At 38.8% G+C, this 9,735-nt stretch overlaps 1 pseudogene; it reads left to right on the forward strand.

Annotated features, from left to right (window-relative positions):
• Window positions 1–217: 217 nt before the first annotated feature.
• Window positions 218–6,303, forward strand: LOC109060638 (annotated as a pseudogene).
• The last annotated feature ends 3,432 nt before the right edge of the window (window positions 6,304–9,735 follow it).

The following is a 9,735-nucleotide window of genomic DNA, read 5'->3' on the forward strand; positions in this document are numbered from 1 at the left end:
CTGTGATTCATCTCTTACAGATCCATGTGACACTATTATAAAGATGGCATTTATTAAAGTGGAGAGTGAAGACATGAAGATTGAAGAAACATTCAGAGTCAAACAAGAAGATACTGAGGAACAAACAAAGATGGAGTTTATTAAAGAGGAAAGTGAAGACATGAAGATTGAAGAAACATTCAGAGACAAACATGAAGATACTGAGGAACAAACACAGATGGAGTTTATTAAAGAGGAGAGTGAAGACATGAAGACTGAAGAAACATTCAGAGTCAAACAAGAAGATACTGAGGAACAAATACAGATGGAGTTTATTAAAGAGGAAAGTGAAGACATGAAGATTGAAGAAACATTCAAAGTCAAACATGAAGATACTGAGGAACAAACAGGTTGGTTTTCATTCTCAAAGCTGAACTCACTCATTTGATCCTTATTAAAATGTCCAGCTCTACAGAAAGGAATGATATTTTAGAAGAATGTCATGAGTTTTGTAATTAGAAATGTTTTATTTGACATGGAGCGGGTTGCATCATGTTAGGGTTGCAACGTCAGTGTTTCCCACAGCCTTAAGCCCTATTCGCACGGGATTAGTATCACCTGGTGACCTCCAGTCATCTGTAATAACTGCGGAGGTTGTCTGTGATCTTAATCCCATGCGAATTGGCCATGTCTGTAATTTGTAAAGTAAAAATTCCCCCGCAAAAGACCTACCATTTTTCACCGAACACCGAGGTCCTGTGATAATATTAGTCCCGTGCGAATCAACATCTCTTTGATTTGGCCTGGATTTGGCGGGTCGTATATATTATTTTTCGAGCTTTTTGTTTCCTGTGCGCCTTTTTATCCATCTTTCGCGAAGAATGGAGCTGCGTTGGAGTGTTTAATAGTATTTTGGGTGCTGTCATATTGCTACACCATACAATTTGCAGAAAACAAAAGCTGAAAAGGTTTTGAGGCTAATGTGTTACAAATAAGTCAAGCTTAAAGGGATACTCCACCGTGTTTTCATATTAAACTATGTTATTCCCTTAACTAAGACGAGTTGATACATACCTCTTTCGTCTCAGTGCGTGCACTAAATCGCTCTGTCTTGCGGCGAAACTTTCAACTATCAACTCGTCTTAGTTAAGGGAATAACATAGTTTAATATGAAAACACGGTGGAGTATCCCTTTAAAGCTTGAGATATTATTTTAACCCGGTGAAATGTAAATGAAGTGCAAGAAACTATATTATTATTTTATTTTATTTTTTAATACATCTAAACCAGGGGTGCCCAACCCTGCTCCTGGCGATCGACTGTCCTGCAAAGTTTAGCTCCAATCCTAATCAAACACACCTGCTTTTAATTTTTAAGTGAGCCTGAAGACCTTAATTAGTTGCTTCAAATGTGTTTGATTAGGATTGGAGCTGAACTTTGCAGGACAGTCGATCGCCAGGAGCAGGGTTGGGCACCCCTGATCTAAACCATAGAACGGGACTCTCAAAGCCTTGACATACGGGTTTCCGGGAGATAAGTCAGTAAATTCGAGTAAAATCACAGGCTTCTCTAATTCCGTGTGAATGCATCACACGAAATTCAGATGTGGGAGGGTAATTTCAAAATCACACAAGGTCCCCAGATAATACTAATCCCGTGTGAATAGGGCTTTACACTCTATTTGTGGTGGCACTCCCCCGCCCCTCTGCCAGCAGGAGGCACTTGTAGAGCAGGAGAGATAGAGGTTTCCCCGGTAACGCTATACGCAAAGCAGCGCTGATCTCACAAACGCTGCTTTATCAGGCGTTTACATTGAAGATGAAATAAAAATTAGGGTTCGCACAAGGTGCTTAAAGTGCTTGAATTTGACTTTTTGAAATTTAAGTCCTGGAAAACCCTTGAAAACAGCCATATTTTTGATAAGGTACTTGAAAGAGTTACTCCACCCAACAATAAAAATGTTGTCATTGATCGCTTACCCCATGTCGTTCCAAACCCGTAAAAGATTTGTTCGTCTTCGGAACACAATTTAAGATATTTTGGATGAAAACCGGGAGGCTTGATACTGTCCCATAGACTGCAAAATAAATAACAGTGTCAAGGTCCAGAAAAGTATGAAAGACATCGTCAGAATAGTCCATCTGCCATCAGTGATTAAACCGTAACGTTATGAAGCGATGATAATACTTTTTGTACACAAAGAAAACAAAAATAACGACTTTATTCAACAATTCCTCTACTCTGTCTCTACAAATCAGCGTAGCGCCATTTTGGCAAATCTGAGCTGTATGCAGATGGTGTATGCTCTTCTGTGTCAGCCGCAGCACAAGGATATGTTTTTTATGTGTATTTACGCTTTGGTTTGAAAGCAAACAACGCATTGGCGCAATGCGACTGACACAGAAGAGCGTACGCAATTTGCGTACTGTTCAGATTTGCCAAAATGGCGCTACGCTGATTTGGAGAGACACAGAGGAGAGGAATTGTTGAATAAAGTCATTTATTTTTGTTTTCTTCATGTACAAAAAGTATTCTGGTCGATTCATAAAGTTACGGTTGATTCACTGATGGCAGATGAACTATTCTGACGATGTCTTTCATACTTTTCTGGACCTTGACACTGTTATTTATTTGGCAGTCTATGGGACAGTCGTAAGCCTCCCTGTTTTCATCCAAAATATCTTAAATTGTTTTGGTACGACATGGGGGTAAGTGATTAATGATAAAATTAAAATTAAAAAATTAAAATTTTCACTTTTGGGTGGAGTAACCCTTGAAAAGTACATAAATTTTTAAAGGGCAGTATATATGAAATAAGTTTTATTTCTTTCCCTCGATAAAACCATCTTTTACGCAAAATTAACAATGCAGCGTGACCAATATAAATAGAGAACCGTTTCGCTTGCTATTTAGCAGTCCACGAGATCTCGCGATATTACTCCTTGATGTGAAAAGTGGCCTCGCGATATTAGCATAAATTATGATTGTGGTAAAACTTTTGATAGTGCTTGCATTATATTCTGTCTTTTACGGCATGTGCTGTTCGTTTGGGTTTCATTTGGGAATGCAGTCTGATGCGTTTTGTGTTGCACTGTTATTATTTACAAGCGTGGAGTGCATCTCCATCTCAGCAGCTCGGGACACAAACTCTTCCTCTGAATATACTGTGAGTTTGTGTTTCTTAACATTTGTCTTGGAAAACAGTGCATGTTATCTCACTAGATTTGTAACGTAAATCATTTATAAACCTATGCCAACACAGGAAAATCCATCAACATATTTCTAGGTATTCGATTTGTTGTACATCGCGATTTCAAAATAAAAGTTCAAACCCTCGCTCTGAGTTTGCAGGTAGCCAAATATTAAAATTGCATGGATTTAAACGTCCTTGAATTATGCTGTAAAGTGAAGCATGGCCAGGCCGTTGTTGCCCTCTGCAGGTGTTTGTTATAATACATAATAAACTTAAGTTGGTTATGTTCATATTTTGTGTAGGCATATTATGTAGGCCTATTTTATCAGTGTTGTTCAATAAAACCATGTAATTACTTGGTTTTGATACTTTAAATAAACCAATTATTATTGCCTCATCATTAGTTTATACATAAATAGTCATACTAAAGCCTGTTTTACACTTAGGTATATTTGTATTACAAAAAAATACCAGATTACTCCATTGTCAAAATAATTAGTAGATTACTTGATTAACAAAACAATTATTAGTTACAGCCCAAGATTAGTTAAAATATTTCAAAATACAACTGCATTGTTTTGATTTGTGTGACTAAAAGACATATTTTGTCATTTTTAAAAATAGTTTTAAAATATTGTCTCATTCTAGTGAACCAAGTATCTGTATTTTGTCTCATCTCATGAGCTACCCTACACCACCCTAGTGTTGATAAGCAGTGATATAGCTCATAATTAGGTCAATCATATATTCATGAAAAAGAAAGAAAAAAAAACAGTTTGAATAAGGAAAGCGTTAACTTTGCCATAATATCCTTTCAAATGTTCAAGTTGCCACAATCATTGCATGCTTTTTTGCTGCACTTTATTTGTGCCATTTAGTTTTATTAGTTTATAAAAATTTGAAAGATAATGACAAAATAGTTTGATAAGTAAGATCTCTGTCCTTGAAAACCAAAAAAGTAGTGCTTGAAAAGACCTTGAAATTCCTGGAATTTCATTTTGCAGTTTCTGTGTGAACCCTGAAAATGCATCTGAAATTTTCTGAAGACAATCGATTTCTTTCTGAAATAGTGATATAAAAACACCCACACCGGTTTTTTGATTTTAAAACCTGCAGTGCTCATGTTTTTCAACGAAGCCATAGCATTTTGCAAAACCTATTTGTGACGGTCAGTCTTGATATCGTGGCAGCCCATCACAAATAAATCAATGCATGGGAAACCCTGCACCTTCAGTGAGGCAAAATAAGGGATACCCATTCACTATCACTATCCCTTTAAGTCAGACAGTCCACCGTGAGCAACTGAATGCTTCTCTGCAAACTGCGCGTTCATCATCAGTTACTGGACAGACCCATTGATAACTTTCCCAATCAGCCCTACATGTTCAGAGTCTTGTGTTCAAAGGGCAGATGTGAGCTCCTATGTTTTAAACCACACAGGTTTAGCGCATGCTGCTTTGTTGGCACACGATTTGATTAATCTCATTGCTATGGAAACAAAGAAGCCAAAATGCACTCACTCGCAAATGGGCTTCTCTAATACTACTTATGAAATTGATTTCATTATATTTGCTTTTAGTATTATAAACAGTGCAAAATACTTATTTGTTGATTCAACTTTGGCTTTTGTAAAATACAGGAAAAATTGTGTCCTGTATTGATTTGATAACGGACACATCAATTTACCTTTAAATATGGGTCAATTCTGTACATTAAGGGATGGGTGGCAACCCTACATTGTGTGGGCAGACATGTTGAGATCAAATGACCCATTACCATTAAACATACGCAATTAAGATTACACAATGATCTTGGCTCTATTTTTATCATCACTTTGAATAATGGGAAGAAATTTTAAGATTAAATTTAACACCTCCTTTAATAGCTTAGTGTGTATAAGACCTACATGTTGTTGGTTTTGATGTTTGTTCTTTGTGTCATTAAAATAGTGTTAATCTGGATTTGTCTTTTTTGCATTAGATCTGATGACACTGAAAGAGGAGAGTCAAGAACTCAATGAAAAAGAAGATCATGTTCAGCATGAGAAATGTAATTTCATGCCTGGAGAAAAATCATTTAGTTCCACACAGACTGAAAAGACGTCACAAAAAAGAGCTCAAAAGACAGCAAATAGAAGTTATTTCACCTGCCAACAGTGCGGGAAAAGTTTCACCAGAAAAGAAAATCTTGAAGTCCACATGAGAGTTCACACTGGAGAAAAACCTTTCACCTGCCAACAGTGTGGAAAGAGTTTCATAAATAAACCAAACCTTAAAAAACACATGAGAACTCATACTGGAGAGAAACCTTACACATGCTCTCAATGTGGAAACAGTTTTAAACATAAACACTACCTCGATGACCACAAGAGAATTCATACTGGAGAGAAACCTTTCTCCTGCCAACAATGTGGAAAGAGTTACACTCACAAAAGAAACCTTAGAAATCACGTGAGTGTTCATACTGGAGAGAAACCTTTCACCTGCAAACTGTGTGGAAAGAGCTTCATTAATAAATCAAAACTTAAAAGCCACATCAGAACTCATACTGGAGAGAAACCTTACACATGTTCTCAATGTGCAAAAAGTTTTACACATAAACAATGCCTCAATGACCACATGCAAGTTCATACTGGAGAGAAACCGTTCACCTGCCAACAATGTGGAAAGAGCTTCGCTAAAAAAGGAACCCTTGAAGTCCACATGAGAGTTCACACTGGAGATAAACCTTTCACCTGCAAACTGTGTGGAAAGAGCTTCATTAGTAAATCAAACCAAAATACCACATGATAAGTCACAGTGGAGAGAAACCTTTACACATGTTCCCAATGTGGAAAAAGCTTTAAACATAAACAACATCTCGATGTCCACATGAGAATTCATACTGGAGAGAAACCTTTCACCTGCCAACAATGTGGAAAGAGCTTCACTAGAAGAGGAAACCTTAAAAAACACATGAACATTCACACTAGAGAGAAGCTGTTTACATTAGGGTTGCCGCGGTGAGGAAAATTTCCCACCTAACCGACGTGTGACAACACTGGTAATACCGGTATCACCGTGGGGTGGGGGGATGGGAGGGGATGTCCTCTTTTCCTCGCTTTTAAATAGCTTATAAATGCGTGCGCATCATACATTCACACTAAAAAAAACAACAACACTCAAATCAAATACTATTGTAGTGATGGGAAGTTCCAGCTCCCAAAGAAGAGCCGGCTCTTTCGACTCCTGAACAGCTCTTAATTTAGGATTTTTTGTAGGCCTTTATTTTACCATAACTTTGCAAAAATTAATGGTTTGTGTGATGAAAACCCTTTCATGTGCAGTGTTTTTATGAGAATCCTTATAATTGCCTAATTTTGTGCATTTATTTTGTTACAAAACCATTCTTTTGTTTATTTTAATCAAACATTTTATTGCACAAAAAAAACAAAAACAAAACAGCAAATAAATCCACAGAACAGAACTAGAACCAAACTCAAGCAAACCGTATTAATGTCCTCATTGAAGATTGGCATTCAAAAAAATCAGATGCCTCAGCTTTGATGGACTGATCCTATTTCTTCTTTCTGTGATTATCTGCCCTGTTTTTGAGAAGATTCTCTCTGAAGGAACAGATGTTGCCACAATACACAGTCTCCCCTCCATCACCTTCACCAGGCGTGGAAAGACTGAGGCCTTGGCCTGCCACCAGCTCAGTGGGTCTTCTGCTCGTTGGATGATGGGCTCCTCGAGATAAGACCTCACCTCCATTATAGCATCAGCTGTAGGATTTCTTCTTGTAGCATCTCCTGTAGCTCTTTCATCAAAAAGCCTCCAAACAACAGAGGTTTGTGGTTCCTCATACACTTGGCCTTCTAATGGCGGAGCTGGCTGGCTGCTAGGGGTGCATTTTGCTGCTGCTGCACTAATTCTCTGAAGTGCCTCATCAACAGCTCTGTTGTCATTGAATGCTAGTTTTTTAAACCTAGGATCCAATAATGTGGTTTCTGAGAGGACAGTGTTGTACTCCATACGCAGAAATTTCCGGTCCATGGCTGAACAAAGAGCTGCAACCAATTCTTTCACTTTCTGCATGGTTACAGTCTGTTGGGCTGTCACCCGCTGCAAACCTTTACATAGCAGGAGCATTTTTGAGGCCGAGACATAGCTGAGGGAGAGAAAACAGCAACTTTTAAAATTAAGCTTTTTTTTAAAGTATGTGGCATATATGTGGCACATTATACTGTATTGTTTCTGCAATGTATAATAGTGACTGATGAAAAAATGGTTCAAGGTACCTGTCTGCACTTATCTCCACAGTCACCTCCTCAAATGGTTGCAGGACGGTGCAGACCTCTTTCACCAGCTCCCATTCCTCTTGACATAGAGCATCAACTGCTGCATTGATGAGGGCCAGGATGGAGATGATGGCATCTTTTGTTTCAAGAATTCGTTTCAACATATAAAATGTTGAGTTCCACCTGGTGGCACACTCTTGTTTGGGCCTCAGTTCAGGCATCCCCATCTGACACTGTGTGGACTTTAGCCTCTGTGTTGCAACTGTGCTTTTGTGGAAAAAACTCTACAACAGCCTTCACCTTATCCACGTTTGGTTTGACCACCTTTAGGGCATCTCTAATCATGAGGTTTAGTGTATGTGCCAGACATGGGTGGTGGGTCCACTTCAGAATTTTTATGGCTTTGGTGATGTTTGCTGCATTGTCACTCACACAGCACACCACTTTGTCCTCTACTTGCCACTCTTTTGCCACTCTTACTAGCTCCTCTGCCAGGTTTTCTGCAGTGTGTCTGTCTGTGAACTCAAAGCAGTCCAAAAGGCAAGATGTCATCTTGTAATTTTCAATGAAATGGCAAGTGACAGCCATGAAAGAGCAGGTTGTTCTGGAGGTCCAGCAGTCAGTTGTCAGGCAAACTGATGGAGCTTGTTTCACCCTTTCTTGCCATAATGGCCGTTCTGTGTCATATAGTTTAGGTATTGTTGTTTGGGACAATGTTTTTCTACTGGGTAGAGTGTATGTGGGATTTAAAGTTTTGACAAAACTTTTAAAACCTCTGTCCTCCACAATGGAAAAGGGTTGGAAATCAGTAGCTATCATTTTAGCCAGCTCTTCATCAATGCTCTGCTGTTTGGATGGGGTCATCACTTTGGGTATAAACTGGCTTATTTTGCTTTGAGCTGCAGTAGGAAAGGTTATACCTGCATGTGTGGGGAAGCCAGTAGATGCTGCTGCAGTTGCTGTTTTTTTAGGATGAGACACACCAGGATCTGTAGATGGTGTGCTAGCTTGCCCTCTCTCCTCTAACTGCACTGTAGGATGGACAGCTCTCATATGTCTATGGAGGTTTGTGGTGGAACCTGCTCTTAAAGTAATTTTCATCTTGCAGTGAACGCACTCTGCTTTGTTGTTTCCATTGTCTTTAAACTGGAGCCAGATGCTGCTTCTCTTTCGGGTGTCACTCATAGTTTCAAATACGCCAACTCACACACTCTCCTCACCGCTATCTGACAGACAGTGTCGTTATTAACGTTGTTACGACTCGTTAACTTGCAGTGGAGTGCCGCTTCACTTCACCCCCCTCTCTGTTTTTACATAATGGTATGATCCCATATCCTCACATCTGATTGGGCGCGATGCGAATGCTGACCAATCAAAACAAAGTTCTGCCTTGAGGTAAGCAGCGAAAGGAAAAAAACTGGGAGCCAGCTCTCACTAGATCCGAACCTTCTCCTCATAACACATCAATACTAGGAACAGCTATTCGAATGTGATTTACAAAAATTACGACCCAATCTATTGCTTGAATGGACACACTAAAAAAAAGAAGCTCACTGATATTAAATACAAACAATAAAAAAACAAAAAAAAAAAAAATAAAAAAAACCAAAAACCGAAAAAACTTAAAACCAAAAAAATAAGAACTCCAATGCCTAGCCAACCATGGAACGTTTACTGCTTAGCCAATATTAGAACGTTTTTAAAACGAATAAGAAAATAAAATAGGCCTAAATAAATTACACACAGTTTAAATAAGATAAAACCATATAAATGTGAAACGAATATAAAATAAAAACTTCCAAAATGACCATAGCCTACATAAATGACAAGTCAGCACTCTAAAAAAAAAAAAATAAAAACACTATAAATTGGCATTTATTAACAGTTTTTTTTTTCTTTTGGGCTGCGGCTCGACGTCGGCTTCCTCCTCATTTTGTTCCCCCTCTTCTCTCACGGGGTGTGTGACTACGCTTTCCTACCGAGGATGACCGTTTCTTGGTCTCAACATTCGGGTCGTAGTCACCCCGGTAGCGCAGGTCCAGAAATGTTGTCTTGCGCATAAGCTGCCGGCTTGCTTCTGGCAGAGCTTCATATTTCTTGTCTAAAATAGATATGATGCCGTCTTTCAGGTTGGCTGTCAGTTGTTCATCCTCATCCGATGTGGCCAATGTGTCATCTTTAATGAGACGCAGCACAGGGAGAAGAGATGACACGGTTATGTTGATCTGTGATGTGACTGTCTCTTGGCATGCAGCATTGTAGCTGCGTTCAGTTTTTAATTATA

This window comes from Cyprinus carpio, chromosome B4 (assembly GCF_018340385.1).
Source record: "Cyprinus carpio isolate SPL01 chromosome B4, ASM1834038v1, whole genome shotgun sequence".
NCBI lineage: Eukaryota > Metazoa > Chordata > Actinopteri > Cypriniformes > Cyprinidae > Cyprinus > Cyprinus carpio.